The sequence below is a fragment of the Neofelis nebulosa genome, chromosome 1 (assembly GCF_028018385.1).
Source record: "Neofelis nebulosa isolate mNeoNeb1 chromosome 1, mNeoNeb1.pri, whole genome shotgun sequence".
NCBI classification, from domain to species: domain Eukaryota; kingdom Metazoa; phylum Chordata; class Mammalia; order Carnivora; family Felidae; genus Neofelis; species Neofelis nebulosa.
In genome coordinates this window covers 16,080,979-16,108,957 of record NC_080782.1, presented here as the reverse complement: position 1 = coordinate 16,108,957, position 27,979 = coordinate 16,080,979, and the positions used below count along the sequence as shown (strand labels likewise).

General features: G+C 34.3%; 1 protein-coding gene and 1 long non-coding RNA gene across 8 annotated transcripts in view; one reads left to right on the top strand and one right to left on the bottom strand.

Moving 5' to 3' along the window:
* The window catches only part of CDH18 (cadherin 18), a 1,008,661-nt gene that overhangs the window by 600,304 nt on the left and 380,378 nt on the right, over positions 1-27,979 (top strand). The gene's annotated exons all lie outside the window — the stretch shown is intronic.
* On the bottom strand, positions 18-27,937 carry LOC131504204 (uncharacterized). Its single transcript, XR_009257861.1, has 3 exons — positions 27,830-27,937; positions 23,829-23,861; positions 18-527 (listed from the first exon to the last, which is right to left on the bottom strand). It is a non-coding gene; the product is annotated as an uncharacterized LOC131504204 (long non-coding RNA).

Here is a 27,979-nt window from a genome sequence, read left to right as displayed (position 1 = left end):
AATATGTGCCCTGTATCCTATATGACCCTATACGTTTGGTATAGTACTACGTACTTGATAGAGTTAAACATTATTTTTCTATATTTTGCACTTCTCTCTAAAATATAGTTAAGTAAGACCTGGTTTTAAGAATGGGAAGATAAAGTTCTGAGAGATAAAGCAACACGTTATGTCCCCACACTCTGTGCTCTTTGTGTCTATATTCGTTTTCCTCAAGGTGGCAGGTTAAAACAACATTAATTATCTCACAGATTCTGAGGGCTTGGAGTCTGGGAGTGGGCATCTGGGTGGTTCTTGCTCAGCGTCTCTCACAAGAGTACAGTTGGCTTGGCCCACTCTCATCTGAAGGCTCTATTAGGACCAGAGAATCCACTTCACAGCTCACTTGCCTGGTTGTTGGCAGGCTTCATTTCCTTGCTGGCTGCTGGACTGGGGTCCCCCCAGCTCTTTACCTCCTGGGCTTCTCTGTAAAGCAGCTCAGAAAATGGTGGCTGATTTCCCTGAGAATGAGTGATCCAAGAGGGAGGCTAGAATGGAGGAAGATAGAGACCTCAAGATGAAAACAGCCTTCTAGTAACAATCCCGCAAGTGATCTGCCATCATTTCTGCCATATTCTGGTTTTAGAATCAGCCACTAAGTCTATCATACAATCAAAGAGTCAGAAATGATTCTTCACTCTCTTGTTAGGACAGGATTAGAACATTTGCGGCTATATTTTTAAGACTTCCACACTACCGTTACAGACTTCTTCCATATGTGTTTTGTCATGTGTAAACTACTATGATTTTTTTTTTCCTCTGAGGATTATGAACACATTTAACTTGAAGTCAGTATTGCCTAATATTTTTATACAAAATAGAAGTGAATTTACACTATGATGTCTTAAATATATGGGTTCAGGTTGAATACAGGTCATATCATGGGATTATTCTGAGACAGAGGAACTAATTATTTTCTTGTATTAAATTAATGTATGGGGTGCCTGGGTGGTTCAGTTGGTTAAGCCTCTGACTTCGGCTCAGGTCATGATCTGCCAGTTTGTGAGTTCAAACCCTGCATCCGGCTCTGTGCTGACAGCTCGGAGCCTGGAGCCTGCTTCCAATTCTGTGACTCCCTCTCTCTCTGCCCCTCCCCTGCTTACACTCTGTCTGTCTTTCAAAAATAAATGAACATTAAACAATTTTTAAGTATATAAAAATAAAGTAATATACATGCTTTTTATTTGGTTTTTTGATTGAAACACTGGGAGCTATACCGCAATATTTTTTTTTGCTTTAAACATCACGTGAAAAAATACTTATCCAATAATGGAATATGTGATAATGGCAGTTGCATTTATTTCACAAGATGCCATAATATTAAGTAGAGAAAAGATCAACACAGGATTTATTTTTGGGTCTAACATTTTGTTTATAGAGTATCTTTATCCGATATTTCAAATTCTACCAGGAAATATATTCTGATTTTATGTTTCATAGATATTTTAATGCTTTTTAAGTGAAGTTTAATATTAAATATATTTCAGAGACATACCATATCATACTTAAGTACTTATTTGTTCCAAACTAAGTGAGAAGCCCAGACCTTCTGAAAATTGGAAATGTCCAAATGAGATTTAAGACTTATTCTCAAAGGTTCGTTTTGCTTCCACTGCAATTAATGTAAGGGATTTAAATGTAAGTAGATAAATTGAGGGATAATTAGTTTGTCTCATTTTAAAATGAAGAAAGATTTCCTGGAAAAAGTGAAACAGAATAGATCCAGTAACAAAAATGAAGATGCATGATTGTGTTTTCTTCTATTAAATTTATCAGATGATTGAAACCAAGAAAGAAACTTCTTTCTTGAATAATAGACATTTTAAAAAGTAATTACATAAGGTAAAAGTAACAGATTTACTTTACAGAAGGTAGTCATCAACATATCAAAACATGACTCCCAAAGTCTTCTCTAGTATATTAATAATTATGACAAAGTAATAATATAGACTATAATTTAAGGCAAGACCATCAAATCTTATGTGATTATTTTATTTTACAAATTTTATAGAAGAGTAAATTAAGTATCAAAGAATTAAATTTCCCAAGGCTTAAAAGCCAAGTCAAGCCAGCTCTGATGTCTGACTTTGTTCCTTCACCTGTGGTCATATTTGTCTTATCTCTGCATCCATGGTCATGTGGCCTCATCTGTGTGTGTAATCTCCCCCTGCCTTTTTTTTTTAAATAACAACAATTATGATGGTACTTAGGGTCTGTTTAAAGAATTGAGGATTAATTTACTATTCCCCATTTCCAAGTAAGGTAACATTTACGGCTTTCAGGGATTGGAGCATGGATACTTCTTACAGTCCATTTTTCATTCTTCCACAGGTAGGTGTGTGTCTACCACCAGCAATCAAATAGAGAACATCTCCATTACCACATGGGTTGCTCTTGTCGTTATTTTGTAACAATACCTACCTTCTTCTCACCCATCTTTACCTCTCTTCCTAGTTTATGGCAACCATGAGTCAGCTCTCCATCTCTAGATTTTTGTCATTTTGGTCATGTTGTGTAAGCGGAATCATATGTAAATTTTTGAGGTTGGCTTTTTTTTTTTTTTTTTTTTTTCACTTAGCAGAATTCCCTGGAGTTGTCTTTATCCCAATTATTAACATGTGTTGTCTTTATCAATAGTCCATCCTTCTTCACTCTGAGTAGTTTTCCACGGTATAGATGTATGACAGTTTGTGCAACTCTTAACCTGTTGAGAGACATTTGCGTTGTTTCCAGTTGTAGACTATAACAAATAATGCTGCTATCAATATGTGTTTACAGGTATTTGTTCAAAAATAGTCACTTTTCTGGGATCAGTGCCCAGGAGTGTAATTGCTGGATGATTTGGAGCTGCTGGAGGTTTAGAACTCCATCAGTTTTAAGTCTTGTATCCTTTGCTCTTTGACACTGAGGAATTTAGAGCAGAGACAAATTCAAGTATGTCTAATGGTTTTCTTCAGATAAACTCCTTTATCAAAATTATGACCTTTACAAGGTTAAGCTCAGCATTTAGGACTTACTTTTTGTTTATTATTTTTTACTTTTTTAAGATTCCACACCCAACATGGGGCTTGAACTCATGACCCTGAGATCAAGAGTCATATGCTCTACCAACTGAGCCAGCCAGGTACACCTATGGGCTTTTCTTTAAGAAGTCTTCTCAGGATCCTTGGAAACAGAATTTTATTGAGGGCCATATGCGTGTGCAAGATATATTATGAAAAACCTATCCATTGAAACTAAAATTCCTTTTCAAGGAGAATCTCAATTCTATTCTCCCATTAACTCTTCTCTGTATCCCCCCCCCCAAAAGCTAACATGCACTATTCCAACAGTGAGCATAGTCAAGACTGAGGCTGAACTATCTACTACCTAGAATGATTTGTGAGTGAGCATTTTGACTCAAGGTTCAATTAATACAAGGATATTTAATAGGTTACCTAAAACCTAAAGGTTGGCAATAAGAACAAAGATCCATAAGCAGTGTTCAACAAAGACAGAATTATCTGTGTACATCAAAGAGAAAAAAATCACCTTTAGGGATTTTCTGGGCTTAATGATTAACTTCATCGGTCTTCCTAGTCCCCTAAGAAATTCTTCAGGCAAGTGTGACACCGTGATAAATTACTTTTTAGTGTTCTCTAATATTGGATGAGTCTGAGAGAAGATAGAAATGTTCTGAGGTCAAACGTTACTTGACTTTATAGCCCCCAAGTGTTTGTACAAAGAGTTGTGAAGATAAAAGGGAATTCATTTGGAAAAAGTTGTAAGACAATGCAAAAAATTTTTCAATTTTTCTACCACTGACAATGCATATATAGTTTGTTAATTTTCTCTAATAATTGAAAATATCTCCATAGAAAATGTAAAGAAAAAGTTACTATAAAAGGAATTTAAACATGTGTGTTTTAATAATTGAAAAAGTCAAGTTATAAATTTTGAAATTCTTCTTCTTGGTATTTCGGATGTGGCCACGATCTACTTAATTCTAAAGATCTAATGTTTTGTTACTTTTAATATGTTGCTTAATATATCTATTTTTCATCTTAAGTAAGTACTTAGAGTCTACACAGCCATCTGAAAACCTATATTCATATAAAATATCAGTTTCATTTGAATTGAAATATTCAAGTCATTACTAATTTATTTTTCTGTGTGCAAACATTGAGATCCATTAGTCTTTCACTTTAAAGAGGATGTTAATAGGGGTGCCTGGGTAACTCAGTCGGTTAAGCATCTGACTCTTAATTTTTGCTTAGGTCATGATCTCATAGTTCATGAGTTTGAGCCCCACGTTGGGCTCTGTGCTGGCTCTACAGAGCCTACTTCAGATTCTCTCTCCCTCTCTCTACCCCTCCCTGTTCTCTCTTTCTTTCAACATAAATAAACTTTAAAAAAAATTGAAAAGAGGAGGTTAATAAAAATGAAGTAGATCCAATTTGAAAGTTTCAGTGAATTTTCTTCTAGTGATTCCTTATTCTTATACTAACATGTTTTAGGATGATCAGAATTCAGAGAAGACTTACATCTCTCCTTTTATAAAAAAAAATGTAGGTGAAATATCTTACTCTACTTACTTTACCATATAGTCTATTTTTTAAAAACAAGAAATGCAAAATGATGACTTATACAAAGCAAACCTGAAAAGGTTCATGACACAAGTTACTGCTATAAAATAAGAGAGCATTTTCCCCGTCTTTGACCCTTAACACAGCAATTTTAAGTAGGAAATAATGAATTAATACAAAGAAGTTAAATATGTGTTTTCACTAGAAGTCATCCCTACCAAATTTCAATAGTAGCAACTCCCTACAGGAGAATTTAGCCAAGGAAAAACAAAACAACAAAAAACACATTATATGTTGAAAGCTCACATTAATTTTAATAGCATCACCCTTAATACTGTCCACTCTTCTCTAGATGGAATAGCCAAGACTGGTCCCCTTGTTCATTTTCCCTTGAGCATGCTGTAATGTGAAGCTTAAATTACCACATGTATATATCTGTAGCTATGTATGAATGGCCTTTACTTATAAACTAGGTATCCTTTTGTTACAATTTTTTTTTCAACTTTTTTTTTTAATTTATTTTTGGGACAGAGAGAGACATAGCATGAACGGGGGAGGGGCAGAGAGAGAGGGAGACACAGAATCGGAAACAGGCTCCAGGCTCCGAGCCATCAGCCCAGAGCCTGACGCGGGGCTCGAACTCACGGACCGCGAGATCGTGACCTGGCTGAAGTCGGACGCTTAACCGACTGCGCCACCCAGGCGCCCCTGTTACAATTTTTTTTAACATTCATTTTTATGAGACACAGAGAGAGACAGAGCATGAACAGGGGAGGGGCAGAGAAAGAGGGAGGCACAGAATCTGAAGCAGGCTCCAGGCTCTGAGATGTCAGCACAGAACCTGACATGGGGCTCAAACCCACGGACCACAAGATCATGACCTGAGTGGAAGTCAGATGCTTAACCGACTGAGCTACCCAGGTGCCTCTATAAACTAAGGATACTTTTTAAAGTCATTATTATGTCAGTCTGTGTGGACATGAATATATAGTTTGGTACTTTCTTTTTAAAGTTCCCCTGTGAGAGTTAGTAATGTGCTATGTCTAGGAATAGTGTGGGTATTTGCCAAAGCTGAAGAATTTTTCACTATGATACTGATTCAGTGTGCTGATTAACATGATTTATATAAATATTTGCATGTTTATACAAATATATTTTATAATATTGTATTAGTTACTTATCGGTGCATAACAGATAACTCCAAAACTCAACAGCTTAAAAAATAAATATTTAATATTTCACATAATTTTTATGTGTCAAGAAATCAGTAGCTAAATTGGATGTTTTTGCTCAGGTTCCCTTATGAAGTTGCCTTCAAAGAATGGGGACATTGGCTTCTGTCTTTTGAAATCTTGTCTGTATCTGAAACCACTTACCTGGTGGTTGAAAGCCCTCAGTTTCTTCCTATATGGGCGTGAGTGTCCATATGATTTGGTAGCTGGCTTCTCCAAGAAGGAACAATCCAAAAGAACATAAGGCAGAAGCCTTCTTGAAAGTCAAACTCCATGATTTCTACAATATCCTCATAGGTTATAAAGCTTGGCTTTTACTCAGTGTCAGAGGGGACTAAACAGGAACATCAATATTAAGAGGCAAGACTCATGGGGGTCACAGATCAACAGTGACTATATCTTAGCTCAAATGCCCAATCCTAATTTTAAGAATTTTAGACAGTATAATTGATCATTATATAAGGGTAACAACAAAGACTTGCCCTACACAATGCTTGTTTCCAAATTCTTCTCATCAGGAAAAACTAAAATTATATTTTATTACTTATTATTTTAATATGTCAGAAAGTAGAGGGTACTATATATTACAGTATTAATTTTCCTACTACGTTAAACTAATATTAACCATAAGATTTTAAAGGTACTCTCATCATTTGTATACCTACGCAAGAAGAATTGTAGCTTTATGACTATTTTAGCTAATCAGGCAGTGTCTTCTAACTTGTTTTGCATAGTATTAATTCCATGTTATTTATAGCATTGATTATCCTATCAAGTGTGCAAATTAAATCTAGTTCTTATTTTACCTTATCCTTTCTGATAACCACCCAGTCATGCACCAGCAACTCATCTTCATTTCTCACAAAGTGCTAGGACTAAGAGAAAAGAGAAGTTAGCTAGAAATACAACCAAATAAAACGTTGGCTGGACAATGTCCTTGAAGGCATTTTATCTGTGGTAAGTCTTCACTTTGTCTTTCATTTTACTAAGAGTCCCTCTCTCCTCCTTTGCTCCTAGGAAACACTTTTAAAAATGAAATAAGTAATTTCATTCCATTCTCTTGGTGAATGTGTGAGTCAGAAAGCAAGTTTAAATGTAACAGGGAGATCAGATCTGCCCAGGCTAGAGTCTGTATCTTTTCTAAAGATGATGCTTCTATTATTAAAATAGAGAATCTCTTCTTTGGGATAAATTCAAAGGTTATAGAGACCTTGTACCATTTGGATGCTAGAATCTTCTCTCTTATCCTTATGCCAGATATAACCCACTTAATGTTGGAGGGCTGTTAATTACAGGGTACTTAATTATCTCTGAGGGAAAGTTGATCAATTTGGGCTAGAATAGTTGCTTCGTGAGTTCTTCCTTATACTGAGTCAAAAATTACATTCTTTAAGTGTGAGAATTTTTCATTTAGATGCACAATATTATCTCAGAACCAACACTAATCCACATTTAATATCTCTGTTCTCCCAACTGTTTTTATTAAGTCAGGATCATGATCATGATCATGGTCATGAACTTGGGGTTCAGTAAAGTTTCCCACTCCACCTCAGACCTACCCTCATTCCTCTGCAACTCCAGCTGAGAATTCTAAAATGAATGAAATTTTATTGCCATTAGAAAGTTAAACTATAAAATCAGCACATTTTAGAGCAGAGATGTACTATCACTTTAGGAATATAGAAGGGTTCTTAGCCTTCAATATGCTTGTTTCTACTAGTCTATTATTTAAAAAGGGATTGGTAAAATGGAATCCTACAGCAAACACCAAAGCCAGAAGTTGTCAATGCCCATATTAAAAATTCACAAGCAAGTAAGAATCTTTGGTAATGAACCCTAGATATTGTAGTCATAGAAATGTTATTTACTGTTGTAGAAATGGATGGTTCACTATGTATTTTCCCTTTAGTAGTAAACTTTCTGTTATATAATGAAATCTTTTCTGATTCCATACTCATACAGAAACTATGATTAAATTTGTTTCCTATGTAGGTCCATCTATAACACGGGAGTGTAGTAGTTACTTAGGATAAATTATTGCAAGCACATAAATTACTGTTCTGGACTAATACTATCCTGAGTTTGATTAATGAGATGGCCATATTTTCTGTGTAGTGTCAAAGTTATGTTATTTCTCCCAAGTAAATGCTCTTGGGACTGAAATTTAAGCCACTGAACATTTTATATGTTCAGCAAACTCATTGAAGTAGGCTGAATGATTTCTCCCCAGTGGTTTCCAATTCTAACTTTCAGAATGTGTAAATACATTATTTTAAAAAGTAAACAGGACGTTAGAGGTGCGTTTCAGGATTTTAAGATGGGGAGAATATCCTGGATTATCCAGATTCCCTAATGTAATTTCAAGTGTACATGTAAAAGGGAAGTGGGAGGGTCAGAGCTGGAAAGAAGAAACATGTGACGGTACAAAGAAAGATTGAGATGGAGGAGAGGTCACAGGCCAAAGGATGCAGGCAGCCTCTAGAATCTGGAAATAACAAGGAAACAGATTTACCTCAGAATATATAAGGGACACAACATGGCCAACAGATTTTAGTTTTTAAGACGAATTTTGAACTGGTGAACTCCAACAAAACTGTAAAATAATGAATTTGTGTTGTCCTAAACCACCAAGCTTGTGGTAATTTGTTACAGCAGTAACTGGAAACTAATACTGTGATTCATATTTTGAAATCTCTTTTTTGTTGTTAATAACTATCTTGTATTGCAAATGGTTTTTTTTTGGTTTTGTATTCTAAATGTCTACATATATCTAATAATACATATAATATTCTGATACAAACACACACACAGTCTGACCTCTCACATTGCTTTTTATTAGATTCTGTGGCTTATATGTACACTTTAAAATCACAGTAACATGTGGCCACATGATCTGTTACAGCAATTTCTATTGATTTTTATAAGGCTTTATCTCTTTGTTCCCAGATACTGTTTTACTTGAAGAGTCAGGTATCATGAAACTTACTCTCCCCCTCCACCAAAAAAACCCATAGACAAAACAAAAGAAAACAAAACTAACAAACAGAAACTTCAGGTCTGCTTGTATCAGTTGTGAATTTTTCCAAATATTTAAATTGGAAATAACAGCATTTTAGATAAATTTTCCTAGAAAGGGGGAAAATGAGAACAGCTTATTGATAGCATGTAATACTACAACAGAAGGAAACCAAAGTCCAGTCTCTAAACATAAATGCAAAAATCATAAAAATAGTACCACAATGCCTAAATGTGGTACTAAAAAGCACTTGAACTTGAAACCATAAAAATCCAAGAGGAAAACACAGGTAGTAAACTCTGAGATACCAGCCATAGCAACTTCTTTCTAGATATGCCTCTGGAGGCAAGGGAAGCAAACTATTGAGACTTTATCAAAATTAAGAGCTTCTGCCCAGCGAAGGAAACAGTCAACAAGACTAAAAGGCAATCTACAGAATGGGAGAAGATATTTGCAAATGAAATATCTGGTAAAGGGTTAGTATCCAAAATAGATAAAGAACATATACAGTTAACACTTAAAAATCAAATAATCCAATTAAAAATGGACAGAAGACATGAATGGATATTTCTCCAAAGAAGACATTTATGATGCCAATAGACACATGAAAAGATGCTCAACATCACTCATCATTAGGAAAATACAAATCAAAACTATAATGAGATATCACCACACAGCACTCAGAATGACTAAAATCAACAATACAAGAAACGTGCTGGTGAGGATGTGGAAAAAAGGGAACTTTCTTGCCCTGTTGGTGGGAATGTAAATCGGTGCAGTCACTCTGGAGGAGAGAATGGAACTGTCTCAGAAAGTAAAAAATAGGGGCGCCTGGTTGGCTCAATTGGTTAAGCATCAGACTTTGGCTCAGAACATGATCTCATAGTTCATGAGTTCAAGCCCCTTGTGGGGCTCTGTGCTGACAGCTCAGAGCCTGGAGCCTGCTTTGGATCTGTGTCTCCCTCTCTCTGCCCCTTCCCTGTTCATGCTCTGTGTCTCACTCTCAAAAATAAATAAACATTAAAAAATTAAAAAAAAAAAAGAAAGTTAAAAATAGAACTACCCTAAGATCAAGCAATTGCACTACTGAGTAATTACTCAAAGAATACAGAAATACAGAAATTCAAAAGGATACATGCACCCTGATATTTATAGCTGCTTTATCTCCAATAGTCAGATTATGAAAATTTGGCTCATGCTAAGTGAAGTAAGTTAGTCAAAGAAAGACAAATACTATATGATTTCACTCATATGTGGAATTAAGATGTGAGTGAGCATAGAAAAGAAAGAGAGGCAAACCAAGAACCAGACTCTTAACTTTAGAGAACAAATTGATGGTTACCAGAGGGGAAGTTGGTAGGGGGGTGGGTTAAATAGGTGATCAGGATTAAGGAGTGTGTGTGCTGTGATGAGCACTGGGGATTGTATGGAAGTGTTGAAATACTATATTGTACTGCTGAAACCAATATTACCTTCTATGTTAACTAACTGGAATTTAAATAAATAAATAAGCACATATGTACTTGTCTTTGGATGCATATACATATACAAATTATTTCTGTGATACATACCTATATAGCTAGGAGTTAAATGGTTGAAAATACTTCCACTTCTGCAATGTGGATATCTTTCTATCAGATTTAACATTTCTTTATATATTCTGATACGATCATCATATATATGATATATATCTGTATATCATATCTATATGTATGATATATATGATAGATATTATATCTATCATATCTACATATAGATATGATATCATCATACATATATGATATCTATAGATATTATATATAATATATAGATAATATATATATTATATATAGATATCTAATATTTTCCTTATCAGTTTCCTCTGTGTCTATTCAAGAACAAATCATGTTGATACTCCCCAATGTATTGATTTAACATGCACATTTATATCTACACTTCATTCAGAAAGAACTTATATATTTTTTATAATATATGAGATGAGAGTCAAGGTTTACTTTTTTGTGAAATGTATTTTCAGTTGAGAACCATTTAGTAAATGATCAGGCTTCCATCAGTACATGGCATGGATACCACCTCTGTCGTAAGTCAGATGGTAGTATATTTGTGAAATGATTCTGGTCTCAGTTCTGTTCCATTGTGCCATTTATTCTTGAATCTATGTCACAAAATTCATTGTTTTACTATGTAAATAGTAATTAATTACTAATTACTAATTATCTTTATATAAAATTATCGTATAATTATCTTTATATAAAATAGTACTGGTCCTCAAACCACATTTTCTTTATGATTATCTTTGCTATTTTTGGATTTTTTAAATTTTATTTAAATCCAAGTTAGTTAACATATAGTGTAATAATGGTTTCAGGGGTAGATTTTAGTGTTTCATTACTTACACATAACACCCAGTGCTACTCCCAACAAGTGCCCTCCTTAATGCCAATCACCCATTTAGCGCCCCCCCCCCCCCCCAACATCTCTCCAGCAACCCTCAGTTTGTTTTCTGTATTTAAGAGTCTCTTGTTTGGCTCCTTCTGTGTTTTATCTTATTTTTCCATTCCCCTATGTTCTTCTGTTTGTTTCTTGAATTCCACATAAAGTGAAATCATATGATACTTGTCTTTCTCTGACTTTTTTAGCATAGTACATTCTAATTCCATCCACGTTGTTGCACATGGAAAAATTTCATTCTTTTTGATCACCAAGTAATACTCCAGTGTGTGTGTGTGTGTGTGTGTGTGTGTGTGTGTGTGCGCGCGTGCGCGCGCGCATGCCACTTCCTTACCCATTCATCAGTAATTGGATATTTGGGCCCTTTTCATAGTTTAGCTATTGTTGACAGGGCTGCTAACCATTAGGGTACATGTGCCCCTTTGAATCAGCACTTTTGTATTCTTTGGATAAATGCCTAGCAATGCAATTGCCGGGTCATAGGGTAGCTCTATTTTTAATTTTGGGGAGAACCTACATACTGTTCTCCAGAGTGGCTGAACCAGTTTACATTCCCACCAACAGTGCAAATGTGCTCCGCTTGTTTCTGCATCCTTGCTGACATCTGCTCTTTCCTGAGTTGTTCATTTTAGCCATTCTGGTAGATGTGGGGAGGTATCTCATGGTGGTTTTGATTTGTATTTCTCTGATGATGAGTGGTTTTGAGCATCTTTTCATATGTCTGATAGCCATCTGAGATGTCTTCTTTGGAAAAGTGTTCATGTCTTTTCCCCATTTCTGCATTGGATTATTCGTATTTTGGGTGTTGAGTGTGTTAAATTTTTTATAGATTTGGATACTAACCCTTTACCCAGTATGTCATTTGCAAACATCTTCTCCAATTCCTTTGCTTGCTTGTCTTTTAGTTTTGCTGATTGTTTCCATTGCTACACAGAAGCATTTTATGTGGATGAGGTCCCAATAGTTCATTTTTGCTTTTGTTTCCCTTGCCTCCAGAGACCCGTCTAGTAAGAAGTTGCTGCAGGCAAAGTCAAAGAGGTCGTTGCCTGTTTTCTCCTCTAGGAGAGAAAACTGTCTTACATTTAGGTCTTTCATCCATTTTGAGTTTATTTTTGTGTATGGTGTAAGAAAGTGGTCCAGGTTCATTTTTCTGCATGTTGCTGTCCAGGTTTCCCAGCACCATTTGCTGAAGAGACTGTCTTTTTCTTTGTTGTGGGATATTCTTTCCCACTGTTGAAGCTTAGTTGATCATATTTCTGTGAGTCCATTTCTGGGTTCTTTATTCTGTGCCATTGATCTATCTGTCTGTTTTTGTGCCAGTACCACGGTGTTTTGATGATTATAGCTTTATAATACAGTTTGAAGTCCAGCATTGTGATACGTCTAGGTTTGGTTTTCTTTTTCAACATTACTTTGGCTGCCTGACTTTGGATGTTTACATTTTTTGGATACAATTTATATTCAGTTTGTCAATTTAAACAAACATATATGCACACACACTGCCGTATTTTTTTTTCTTTAATGAGCATTCCACTGAACCTACAGATCTATTTTGAAAGAATTGTCATATTCACAACCTTGTGATCCTTGAGCATGGTATCTCTTATTTATATCTTTGTTTTCTTTCAGCAATGTGTTTAGACGTGGTGTTTAGAAGCCTTACATACCTTATATTAGGTATATTCTTAAGTATTTAAGGTCTCTGACGAACATATAAATAGTATTTCTTTAATTTACTATTTTTAACTTTTAACTGTTGTGTACAAATAAAGTCAGTGTTTATATTTTGGTAGAGTACCAGCAAATATGTTAAAATTAATCATTTTAATTATCCGTAGATTTTTCTGAATCACTTATGTATGTAGTCATCCTCCCTTCAGTGACATTTTTTTTCCCCGCCATTCCTGACACTCACATTGCATTTTCTCTGACAGGAACTTCTTGTACAACATTAAATAGAAATGCTGATAAGACATGCTTGACTTGCTCTTGATTTCTCAAAGACTTATAATATTTAATTCTGTGTGTCAGATAGACTGGTAAAATAATTCTGAGTGTGGCTGTGGGGTTGTTTCTGAAAGATATTAGCATTTGATTTGATAGATTGAATAAAGAAGATCTGCCCTCACCAATATAGGTGAACAACATCTAATCATTTGCGAGCCGGAATAGGATTAAAAAAGTGAAAGACCTGTGAATTTGCTTTCGCTTCTTTTGAACTGGGACATTCTCCTGCCCTAACATTGGAAATCCTAGTTCTCCAGCCTTTGGACTCCAGAACTTACACTGGTATCTTTCTTGATTATCAGGTCTTTGGACTTACACTGAATTATACCAATAACTATCCTGGTTCTCCACTTGCAGAGAGCATATTATTGTAAATCTCATCCTCCATATTTGTGTGAGACAATTCCCATAAGTCTGTCTGTCTGTCTATCTATATCATCTATCTTTCTATCTATCTATCATCTATTATCTATCTTTCCATCTACCCATCTATTTATCTATCATCTATCTATTATCTATCTCTCTATCTCTTTGGCATCTACCCATCTACCTATATGTCTGTCTGTCTCTGTGTCCACCCATCCATCTATCCTGTTGGTTCTATTTTTCTGGAGGATTCTGACAAATATAGAAATGATTTTATTATTGTACCAATAAGTATTTGTTTGCTTTAAACTATCTAGTAAAGTAAATGTTCTTATATAGTTTTCTAAGAATTTTCTTAGTTGATAAATTTTATCTAATATTTTTTCTTATCTATTGAGACACATGAAAATTTTCTCCTATATTCTATAAACATTTTGAAATGTCTTGAGTTTCAAACTTAAACCAACTCAATTTTGCTATTTTTATATGCTGTTTGATTCATTATGGTACTCTTTTTTTTGACAGGTAAATCTGCTTTTATTTCTTAGCACTTTTTTTTTAAAGTTTTTATTTAAATTCCAGTTAGTTAACATAAAGTGTAATGTTAGTTTCAGCAGTACAATATAATGATTCAACACTTCCATACAACCCCCAATGCCCATCACAGCATGTGCACTCCGTAATCCTGATGACCTATTTAACCCATCCCCCACCAATTTCCCCTCTGGTGACTATCAGTTCTCTCTTTTTTTTCCCCTTTGCTAGTTTGTTTTGTTTCTTAAATTCTACATATGAGTGAAATCATATGGCATTTGCCTTTCTCTGACTAACTTATTTTGCTTAGCATAATATTGTAGCTCCATCCACATTTTTGTAAATGGCAAAGATTGTATTCTTTTTTATGACTAAGTTATACACATATATATAATATCAGTATATAATTATATCATATATAATATTATATTATATTGGACAGTTAGGCTTTTTTCATAACTTGACTACTGTAAATAATGCTGGTATAAACATCTGGGTGCATGCACCACTTTGAATTAGTACTTTTATATTCTTTGAGTAAATATATAGTAATTCAATTGCTGGATCTAGGGTAGCTGTATTTTTAACTTTCTGAGGAATTTCCATACTGTCTGCCAGAGAGGCTGCACCAATTTGGATTCTCAATAACAGTACAAGAAATTTCCCCTTTCTCCACATCCATGCCAACAACTGTTGTTCGTGTTTTTGATTTTAGCCATTCTGAGAGGTGTGAGGTGGTATCTCATTGTAATTTTGATTTGTATTTCCCTGATGATGAATGATGTTGAGCATCTTTTCATGTATCTTTTTGACATCTATATGTCTTTGGAGAAATGCCTGTTCATGTCTTCTTTCCATTTTCTGATCGGGTTATTTATTTATTTTTTTTGGGGGGGGGCGTGTTGAGTTTGGTAAGTTCTTTATATATTTTGGATATTAATCCTTTATCAGATGTGTCATTTATAAATATCTTCTCCCATTCTGTAGGTTGCCTTTTAGTTTTGCTGATTTTTTTTCCTTCAATGGGCAAAAGCTTTTCATGTTGATGAAGTCTCAGTAGTTTATATCTAAGTTTGTTTCCTTTGCATCCAGAGGCATATCTAGAAAGAAGTTGCTCTGGCCAGTGTCAAAGAGGTTACTGCCTGTGTTTTTCCTCTAGAATTTTTATGATTTTAAGTGTCACATTTATGTCTTTAACCCATTTTAAATTTATTTTTGTGTATGGTGTAAGAAAGTTGTCTGATTTCATTCTTTTGCATGTTGCTGTCCAGTTTTCTCAATACCGTTGGTTGAAGAGACAGTCTTTCTCTCACTGGGCATTATTTTCTGCTTTGTTGAAGATTAATTGACCAAATAGTCATGGGTTACTTTTTGGATTTTCTGTTCAATTGATCTGTGTGTCTATTTCTGTGTTAGTACTATACAGTTTTGATCACTATAGCTTTATAATATAAACTGAAGTACAGAATTGTGATGTCTCCAGATTCACTTTTCTTTTTCAAGGTTACTTTGGCTCTTTGGGGCCTTTTGTGGTTCCATACAAATTTTAGGATTATTTGTTCTAGTTCTGTGAAAAATGCGGTTGGTGTTTTGAAAAGGATTGCATTAAATGTGTAGATTGCTTTGGGTAGTATAGATATTGTAACAATATTTGTTCTTTCAACCATCAGTGTTTTATAGTTTTCAGAATACAGGTCTTTGATCTTTTGGGGTAGGTTTATTCCTAGGTATCTTATGGTTTCTGATGCAATTGTAAATGGGATTGATGCCTTTCAATGTCTTTGCTGCTTCATTACTAGTGTATAGAGTATCATGTTGCCTGTGAATAGTGTAAATTTGACTCCTTCCTTGCTGATTTGGATGCCTTTTATTTCTTTTTATTGTCTGATTGCTGTGGCTAGGATTTATAGTACTATATTAAATGGTGAGAGTGGACAGTCCTGTCTTGTTCCTGACTTTATAGAAAAAGCTGGGGCGCCTGGGTGGCTCAGTTGGTTAAGCAGCCGACTTCAGCTCAGGTCATGATCTCACAGTCCGTGAGTTCGAGCCCCGCGTCGGGCTCTGTGCTGACAGCTCAGAGCCTGGAGCCTGTTTCAGTCTGTGTCTCCCTCTCTCTCTGCCCCTCCCCTGTTCATGCTCTGTCTCTCCCTGTCTCAAAAATAAATAAAATGTTAAAAAAAAAAAAAAGAAAAAGCCCTCAGTTTTTCCCCATTGAAGATGATAATGGTATTAGTCCTGGGTTTTTCAAATATGGCCTTCATTATGTTGAGGTATGTTTCCTTCTAACCCACTCTTTATCATAGTCACCAACTAGACACAATGAAATTTGGATCAACAGTAATATGCATAAGCACATATTGTTACATTCTACAAGGCAATACCATATAGCATTGAAAAAGTCAAACTAGTGGTATGCATTATTGGCATAAATAAATCTCATATATATACATATATATAATATATATATATCCCACATATATAATATATATCTCATATGTATAATATATATCTCATGTATATAATATATATGTCATATATATATTTATATGTATATAAATATATATATAGCCAAAAAAGCTACGCACAAAAGATAACATCTCAGATCATTTAATTATTTCAAGTTTGTGTACAGCTGAGGTGATCTATCAAAATAAAAGTTAAAATATAGGCTTTATATGGGAGGTGACTGATGACTTGATTTAGTAATAAAAATTTGACTTAGTAATTAAAATTGCTGCTTCCTGTATAGCAGCTGGAAGTATTGCCTCTTACATCAGTCTCTCTCTCCATTTCGTCTCCATGATCTTGATTCTTTTGACCACTAGCTTTCTTTGCTTACTCATGTTATCTCCACTTCTGCATAAGAATTTAGTGTTTGTGGGGTGCCTGGGTGGCTCAGTCGGTTGAGCATCTGACTTGGGCTCAGGTCATGATCTGATGGTCCATGAGTTCGAGCCTTGCATCAAGCTCTGTGCTGACAGCTTGGAGCCTGGAGCCTGCTTCAGTGTCTGTGTCCCCCTCTCCCTCTGCCCCTGCCCTACATACGCTCCATCTCTCTCTCTCTCGAAAATAAACAAACATTAAAAAATTTAAAAAAAGAGTTTAGTGTTTTTGTGTGGCTTTAGTTGTCCATACCATGCATGCTAAATCATGTCCTAGGTGAATTTTCATGCTATGTGCCTGTAGTCATCTAATATACTTTATCAGTCAGAATCTAAATTCTAAATTTTTAGGAGAGAATAAAATTAGCTAATTTGATCCAGGTTCCTGTTTTGGGTCCAGTCTTAAGTAATGAGGATTGAGTAGTTTGATAATTAAAGATGCTTCAACTAAGACATGTGAGTTAAACAGTTTTGGTGTATTTGTTTTATTTAATCTTTTTATGTTTTTTTGAGAGGGGGAAGAAAGAGGGTGGGAGGGAGAGAATCTCAAGCAGGCTCTATGCCCAGGGTGGAGTCCAAGGCAGGGCTCAATCTCAAGACCTTGGGACTGTGACCTGAGCCAAAATCAAGAGTCCCACACTCAACTGACTGAGCCACCCAGGTGTCTGTTTGTTTTATTCCAAGAAGAGACATAGGATTGAGAAGAATGAGTTGAGATATGTGTTGTGCTTGCTACTTCCGTGGGTGATTGAAATAAAGTGAACAGTTACAGTGACTCTCAAGAGTTTTGTTCTCACCCAATCTTAAATTTATTGATACCTCCAGAGCTTTTGTTTATATGGATTGTAAGTATGAATATTGTCCATATAAGAAACTAAAAGTAAGAATAAAGAAGTATCTATTTCCCTAAAATAACAACTCATTGCATATTCGCATGCCGAATTTTATGAAAAACCGTATTTTCAAAAACAAAAAAAATAGAAAAATAGCATCATTGTACATTTTTGCAGCTCTCTTTAATGTCTGACTTAGTTGAGGGCAATCATTGCACACTTGTTTTTATGCTTTCGGTTTGTTGCAGTAGCACCTGTCTTAGAGTCTCTGGAAGACTCCACTGTGCGCTACAGAGGGAATGAAGTGAAAAAGGAACATAACAACTTAGCAGTGTTAAGAAAATAGTTTTGGTCCCCTAGATCCCTTGATGGAATCTCCAGCACCCCCGTGATTTCCTGAACACGACTGAGATCTACTCATGTACTGGATGGAGGATACACTGAAGTTCAAATTCCAGTTGAATCAGTTATGGTTTTGTCTCTCTGGTACCTATTTTCCTCACCTGCCACATGGTGCTTTTAGTACCTTCCGGAATTAGTGGGAAACGCTTTTGAAGAGGACATAAAATAACATGAAATTATTTATTCCTACTAATAATGACACTGGTCATAGAGTTCCTCTTTTGTGGACCCTTCACTGCACCTCAGGCTTTGCTAGATTTGTTTGACATGGATTAACTCCCAGTACGTCTGTGAATAAAATTTCAGCTCGAGTTCCGTTTTGTAGGTACATATACAGAGCTGATGCAAAAATATTAACTAAGATATCACAGCTAGTCAGTAAAAGATAGGATTCAGGCATTCTAATGCCAGAACTCTGGTTCTTTGTATGCTCTTTGGCAATTAAGACATAAACGACAAATGTTTAGTGCAGTTTCTTAACTGACACGTTTTCCACTAATATAACCTAATATGTTATATTTATTTTTTTATTTAATCTAGTTAAGATCAATAATAATCCCAATTTTCTATCCTTCTTGGACTCATGTGAAAGCACATTACAGATTTACTGCCCCTTTTTAAGCAACATGGCATATGCAGCTCTACTTTGCTTGATACAATACTAAACTTCAACAGGGTTTCAAATGAACTGGATGTTGGGGCACCTGGGTGGCTCAGTTGGTTAAGTGTCCGACTTTGGCTCAGGTCATGATCTCGCAGTTCGTGGGTTCAAACCCCGCATCAGGCTCTGTGCTGACAGCTCGGAGTTTGGAGCCTGCTTTGGATTCTGTGTCTCCCTCTCCCTCCCCCTCTGCCTCTCCTCAGCTCGCTTGCTCTCTCTCTCTCTCTCTGTCTCAAAAATGAATAAAAACATTAAAAATATTTAAAAAATAAAAAAAAATAAAATGAACTGGATGCCATACAGATTTCATGTTCACAACAACCTTCTGAAGAACGTGCTATTTTTATAAACTTTTACAAGCGAAGATGAAGGGATTGGAAATTAAGCCACTTTGGCATCTCCCAGGGATAGAACTAGAATTTGAGCTGAGGTATCCTAGCACCAGAGTTCATTCACGTTGCCACTTGAATTATAATCACTAAATCTTCTCTGTTTACCTGTAATATTGTAGGAAGTAGGGCAAAAATGTAGTATAAATTTATAGCTCTTTAGTGATACTTTATTATTTAATTGAACTGCTACCACATCTCAAAATGACACAGCAAAAAAAAAAAAAAATGTGTCATCTTGATAATATGTGGCAGCAACTGTGGGAAGCTGTCCCATTCCCACTTTGCTTTCAATGGTCAGTTGTCTGTAGATGATGTGATTTAATGGCATTGTTGTCCTATATTTGGTTAAATTGAGCTGCATTAGTGCTAATGATAACAATATCAATATCAATAAAATAATAATAATAATAATAATAATAATAATAATAATAAAACAATAATAAATGAATCCAGAGCAAGGAAGGGGAGAGAAGAAGGGAGGGTAGATTGCCTGGACTGTTCAAAAAAAAAAAAAAAAAAAAGTGGAACCTAGGACACCCAGGTGGCTCAGTTGGTTAAGCCTCTGACTCCAGCTCAGGTCATGATCTAGTGGTCCATGGGTTCGAGCCCCTCATTGGGCTCTGTGCTGACAGCTCAGAGCCTGGAGCCTGCTTTGGGTTCTGTGTCTCCCTCTCCCTCTGCTCCTCCCAACCCCTACTCACACTCTCTCTCTTTCCTTCTCTCTCAAAAATAAATAAACATAGAAAAATGTGTTTTTAATTAAAAGAAAGTTAATCTTTTTACTGGAAGTTGCTTGAAAAAATCATTTCCTTTCAAATGCCAATGAAATAACAAACGAACATTGATAATTACTCACATGGATACAAGTTATTATAGGTGTATCCAAAATTATGTGAATTGTTTAGAGTATTTGTTATTCCTTTACCATTTAAAAATTTTTTAACATTTATTCATTTTTGAGAGACAGAGACAGAGTGTGAGCCGGGAAGGGGCAGAGAGAGAGGGAGACACAAAATTGGAAGCAAACTCCAGGCTCTGAGCTGTCAGCACAGAGCCCGACGCGGGTCTTGAACTCAAGAACTGCGAGATCATGACCTGAGCCGAAGTCGGACGTTCAACCGACTGAGCCACAGGCGCCCCTCCTTTACCATTTTTTACAGGTATTATGTACCTGTTATACATATATAAGGATAAATATATGCCATATACATATTCCTGTTTGGATATTATGTTTATTTTTTATGATTTTAATATTTTGCGTAGGAATTCCTATTGGTAAGGAACAAAATAATACATTTCAAGTTAAAATAGGAACTAACCTCAAGGGAAAGAGTAGTTGCTCTGTTAGGCAGTATTTAATAAGTTTTCTAGATTTTTACTTTCTTTCAGGACTGTTTTCTTCCTTCATTGTGCTCAGTCTGTTCCATTAATAGGTCTTGAATTTACCTTGGAGGTTTCACTGCCAACATCATCAATGGTTTAGGGAAAAACAATTTTGTTAACAGTCATTTATAGCAAAGGACGATCTGAAGCAGACAACCTTGCTGCAGAATTTATTTTCAGACTTTTTAGTAGAACGTAGGCTCCCACTGTAGCTATCGTTTTAACTTCCCATTGACTGTCAGTTGAAAATATACAGAAAAAGATAGACTATTTGTAGAATTCTCCATAAAATGTTTAAAGATTATACGTTTCAACATATTCAACTGACAACCCATGCTTTACTGTACATAAAAATAATCACACATTGAAAAGAAATAAACACTTTATGGACTATAAAACACACAGAACAAATTATTCCTTAAGTCATATTTTAGAAAGTAAAATGAAATTTAAACAAAAATGACATGAAGAACAGCTTAATATTATATATTATAATGACATAGCACATACTAAGCAATAGTATTATTTTAATAAACAGTAAGTCCATTTCTTCTGTAAACTCTATTCTTGTGTATTTAAAAGTGGAGACTTATTTTTTGGCATTTAGAAGTAAAAACTCAACTACATTATGTGTGGCCTTACATTAAAACCCTCTGATTTTCAGATTCCAGTTCATGTGGTATTTTCAAATCCTAGTTAATAATTTAAAATATAGTATTTATATGTACATATGACATTGGATTTATAAAAAAATACTTTTTAAAAATGATATAAAATTGTGAAATAAAAATGACCAATTCCAAAACAGTAATTTGAATAAAATGATAACCTAGATATATGTGTGTGTGTATATATATGTATAAAAGCTATGCCTCTCATCAGATGTATTAATGTGTGTTACACACATTTCGTATATATACAGAGTATTAGATGCATATATGTGTGTATATACATGTGTGTGTAATATATTAGGTATATACTGTGTATGTGTATATATATATATATATATATATATATACACACACACACGCATACTATATGTTATGTTGTGTATGTATACATATATATAGATGCATATGTATGTGTATATATTTATACATATATATGCACACACATATATATAGTGTATATGAAATATGCCTCTCATTAGATGTATTAATGTGTGTATATAGATTTTATATATATATACAAGGTATTAGATATATATGTGTATGTTTGTATACACACACATACTTTGTCATGACATATACGTATATATCTATGTGTGTATATATATATATATATATATATATATATATATCCACATATATATCATATATATAAACTATGCCTCTCATTAGATGTGTGATCCCTGTGATTCTGAAAGAAGAGACAAATAGCTTTGAAAATATACTGGGCAAAACAATCATGACTTTCTAAATAATAACTAACGTAAGAGCAAAACTCCTGTTTAGAAGTCAAATAAATCACAAGTGCCTAAGAGGACAAATAATATAAAATCAATGAGATAAATGATCAATGGGTAATTATTATGTGGGATCCTCAGGGCCCATAACTTGGTTTTAAAGTATAAACTGCCTTTTTTTTAAATGTTCCTTGAACACTTTTCTGTAATGGTTTAGTGGAATCTTCTACAACCTGATCTCAATAATAGTTTCAAATAATAATAATTTCAAATAAAATAGTTTCAAACAGTAATTGTTTTTAGCATTCCTTAAAACCAGTGACTCCAAACTTTAGCCTCCAGACATTAACTTCCAAACATTCATAGGACTCATCTTAAGAGCTTCTTTTATGTAGTTTTCAGACTGCAATTCTGTAAGTCTTAGTTGGGGTTCTACAGTCTGCCTTTTGGGCCACTGGGAGCATGTGGCCAGTAGGGTATGTTTATAGATCCCATTTTGGTATTCACAGGCTAAACTGCCTTGAAAAGCCCAAGCACACATTTTCTTTTATAGGATTAATGCATTCAATAGCATGTTACTCCTATTATATTTCGAAAGCACTCAGGGCATATAAGTATAATTGTATATTTATGAAGGTAATAAAATGCATCCCCAAACATCTTCATAACTGATAAATTTCACATGTCTCTCTTTCCTTTTCTAGGGAGGGCTGATACATAGTAGAAATCTGTTACTCAGTTTTGCATAGGCATCTTCTGTCCCAGTACTGTCCTAGGGCATTATTTCTAAGCTGGCAGAGATCACATATTAATGAAAAAAATTCTATTGCTTCTTTCTAAGTTTTAAAATCTTCACTCATATCACAATGAGTATATATTGATGCCATGCTGTCAAGAGGGTCTCAGAGAGTTTAAAAACAAAACTATTTTGCAACCAAAATGAACCCAGGAAATGAATCTTTGTGTTTTGTATTTTAAAATATAATGTCTACCTAATACCATGTATAACAATAATCCAACCTGTGCTAGTTCACAAAGTATTCAGAATATCTACAGGTTTAAAATATGTATATGGATTGTTTTGTCTTACATAATTTGCTTTAGAGTTTTTTAAATGTTTATTTTTGAGAGAGAGAGAAAGCGTGCGCATGCGCGCACAAGTGGGGGATGGGCAGAGAGCGAGGGAGACAGAATCCAAAGTAGGCTCCACGTTCTGGGCTGTCAGCTCAGAGCCAGATGCAGGGATTGAACCCAGGATCCGTGAGATCATGACCTAAGGTGAAGTCAGATGTTTAACGCACCAAGCCACCCAAGTGCCCCTTACATAATTTACTTTTAATTATCCTCAGAAAATTAAACTTTTTGATGTAACTTTTGAAATAAAACATCCAAACAAGAAGTTGGTATATACTATATGTATATATTGCTAAATGTGCATTTATCTTAATGTTATAAACAATGGAGGATATAATTTATAGAATATCCCTATACTTATATTTTCTTTTCTTTTTTTCCTATTCTTGTATTTCAAGTAATATAACAGATTTAAAGTAATGAAATAATAAAACATTTAAAAGCGAAGCAAAAAAGAAAAAAAAAGTGTGAACATGGTTTTTGAGTATGCAATTATCTTCTTAAAGATGAATAAAATAAGACTTACCAAATCTGAGGTGCACAAATGATTTTGATCATACTAAGGAGAGATCAAACATGGATAATCATGGTGTATTATTGAAAATTTTAATATTCACACATTAGTATATGGCACTACCTGAATTCATATATAGAAAATAGTAAAGCTTAGTTTCACTATGAAGTTTAGGTTAAAAAATATTAAAAGAAAATAGTCACTTTCATCTACTTGCCAGGGTATAGGCCATCTTGACTACCCAAAAATATGGAATGAGTATATATAAAATTGGATTAAACTCATGAGTAAGGAATATAGCAGAATAATAAATGTGATTCGAAGAGCACTTGAAGATCTGAGTATTTATCAGCAATTAGAATTGAATGTTGGACTAAAATAAGATTTCTTGGTTAGATATGAAACTGTTGTCCTTCAGGACAAAAAAAAAAAACAAAAAACATAACCTTTGATGGTATCTTTTCTAATAAAGCCATTTGCATTTGACCTGACAAAAAAAATCTACAAGTTATCAAGTAACTTTACAGAATATCGATCTTTAATGAGAATAAATAGTACAAAAAGCAAAGGGCCATTCTAGATATTTGGATGATTTTTGACCACTCTATTAAAATGTGGCATTTAAAGGATATGTTGTCTTTCCTTTGTTTTATTTCCAATTTTGGGATAATTTTTTCTTAACAGTATTTCTTCTGGCCTTTCCTTTTATACACGTCCCTTCTATAATATCACTGTCTAGTTTATGACACCACTTAATAAACTCTCTCCCCTCTCCTTTCTCAGGAATAACCCTTCCCTGGAGAGAAGCAAGTAATTAAGTGTGTGAATTCAAAGGGGACCCCTGCAGGGATATAGCCATCTTGCTAAATAAGAGTAAATAGAAATTGTTTGCAATGTCAACAATTAGAGCAGACATAGTCAATAGGAATTTAGAGGTGAGATTAGCAATAGATAAGCCACTAAATGGGAAGTATTCCTTTTGAGAGTTAATGGAATCTTTATTTGGAAAGTTCTGACATTCTTAGCGTTTCTCTGTGAGCATACAAATGTTTCAAACAGATTTTTCATTCTAATTTTAGATGTTTTGGATGTTGCATTAAAAATTCCTTCATGTTTTGAACAGATATAATTAAATGCTATTTAACGGGCCCTTCAAAATGAGACACTTCAATAATTGACTGTACATCATTCCACAGTGCTTAAGTCCAGAGAGATGATTGCACCAAATTGATCTCTTGACATTTTCCCTCAGCTCTTCATTTTCAAAGTAGTTGGTCTTGTACACATGCACATCAACCAAAAATATTGGAATTCAGAGGAGCTCTTCAGCAACTGTCAAATAAATCTATCCTTCAATGCTTAATGCACTTGAAAGCTAAATTCTATAGATATGATGGTTACCTAAATGAGTGTAATTACTCTTCATTTTAGGGCTTCTAAAAATGCTTCTTTTTTAAAACTGCTCAGTTTGCATTTACCTCAGTATGATGGGATGGTATTTGTTGGTTGGAAGCCTCATTTAAATAAAACCTAACTTAATGTATTTAAGTGCCTAATAGGGATAAGGCTCTGCTTCTAATGGATGGACTTTTTTTTTTTTTTTTTTTTTTTTTTTAGGTTCTAAATTATTTCATCTCTTGTTTCCACTGAATGGGGATTAAATGTTTGATTCATGGGGCAGTTAAAGAGTGGAAGAGATAGAAATACACATAAAGGTGAATGTGAACATGATGATTGCATTGATCTTTTTCTCCAAAATAGGAGCTTGGCTTATGTCACTTCCAAAAGCAATGTGTTAGGGTTTGACCTTGTGTAAATTATGTTCTTTAACTCACCTGGTAGGATATAATGAGGTTCCTAGCAAATGATTTATGAAGTCAACTTTAAAAGATATTAGTGCTTTTAAGTATTTAAGTTGTAAATAGACATGAAGTCACATGAAACACTGAGAAGAGCCCATTTTAGAAAAATTCAAATAAGTTGGACCCAAACAAGGAATCCAAAAAAGGAAACAACTAAGCAGACAAATCAAATAGGTTACTTAAATATCTGTGATCTTTCTCTGACACACATAAGTATTCCATTTCCTTATAAAAGTTTAATATTCTGGTTTAATATCAATAATTTAATATCTAAAGACTTCTAATATTTACCAAATATTTGCTATAGCCACATCATGGCTCTAGTAATCACAATAAATACTATGTTTCTGCTGTTCTGATGAGTCACAACAATGCCATGTTTTAGATCTATATTTATATCATAACCAAGGAAATAAGGAAGGTACTTCAAGAAATTTATCCAATATCACACAGGTAATAAATGGGAGAACTGAGCTTTAAATGGTAACCTGGAACTTTTAGGCCCACATTTTATTCGGTTTCATCATTTTCTTTACAAATATGGACATTATTGTAAGGTCAGTGTTTGACATAATCAATCCTTACCCCCTTACACTGGGGTTAAGAAAAATAAGTTAGTTGGCAAAAACTGTTTTTTAAGGAGTTACATCTTCTTATTCATTTTAAGAATTCACAAAGATTTTCACTTCACTTAGGACATTCTTACCACCCTATAAAAATCTCTCTTTACAACATTACACTTTTTCTTTTTTATCCCCATTTGACTCTGCTTAGATTAAACCACTAAATGTATTGAGCCAGTTAAGCTAATTTTAGTTAAAAGATTAGATTAGAATATCATTCAGTGGGCTCAAAAGGAACATTAATATCACATCCATGTTCATATCTCTTTAGTTTACCAAAATGAGAATATGTATAACGGTGCGTATTTGAATGTATGAACAAAGTAATTCACAGTAGTCAACTAGAGACACACATTTTCCTTTTTACTGGATTTTTTTTGGTGTGCTACTTATTGTTTCAGAATTTGGAAAACTTGAAAAGTTTAAGTGAGAATTACGGTTTTTGATCAAAATGTAAATTATTATTTTGTGCCACAAGAAATGATTTTCCTAAAATTCCTTCTAGATCTGACATAACATTTATCGTAGATCCTTAAAAAATAAGCATTGCTGGTGCCACTTAACAGAGGTATAATTGTTAAGGTTTTTAATGTTTTTGAACTTTGATTTTCTTCATGGATGAAATTAGTATTTGTTATACCTTCCACTTTGAACAATTGGAAAGCTATGTGAGAGAATGGATAGAGATTGTCTAGTGCAGTGCCCAGCACGTAGTAGGAACTCAGTTCCTAGTAGGAACTTTTTCCATGCCATCAGCTATAGAAATAACTTGGGAAGAATGACAATATTCATATCTCTTTCTTCTATAGATGGAACCATTGTACAGGCAGCATGAAAAGTTATGTTTCCTGGGTTTGGGCAATATTTTACATGCCCTTGTTTATGTTGTATCACTTTAACAGAGCACGATATGAGTTCCTTATATGAGTACCTTTAATTAGATTATTTCAGAATTTTGGTTAAAGCACAGTCATTTCATGTATTTTAAGCATATGAGTTTTATAAAAAGTTAGCAATTTAAAAGGAATATGAGAACAGTTGGCTTTCTGTTTATTTTCCTCTAAGATGCATTTGTTAAAAATTAAAACAATTAAAATTAAAAAAAGAACAGAAAAGAACTTAGAAAAATGATAAAGAACAAGTTTAAATGCCCCCAAATACTCATACCTAAAGGGAAGAATATTTGGGAAAATTTTCTTTTTATACATTTTATCCACCTAAGTTTTCAAAGATGGGTACATTCTTCATATGATTCTCTATAACTGTCTTTTTACACATAATCAATTAGTATATAGTGATTTCCATGTCAATAACGAAAATGGTAATTCGTTGTTGTAATAACGATCTGAATAGTAGTCTTTCTGAGCCTCTAATGTATGTCAGATATTGTATAAAACACTTGCTGTATATTATGATATATACCAATCAAAAATTATTTTGAGAATAGCTATTGTTTTAATATCCAGTAAAGCATCTTGTCCAAGATTTCATGTGAAGTAGATATCAGAGCCTGTCCTCAAAGGCTTACCTCTTAGGAGCAAAGAACATGCTCATAATTTCTGACTTTGTTGACTTCATAGAACACTAAAATTCCATGACTGTAATCGACATAATTCTATTTACTTGTTCTAGTTCTTGTATATCCAAACTGTAGTGTTCCTAAAGGAAAGAGAAAATA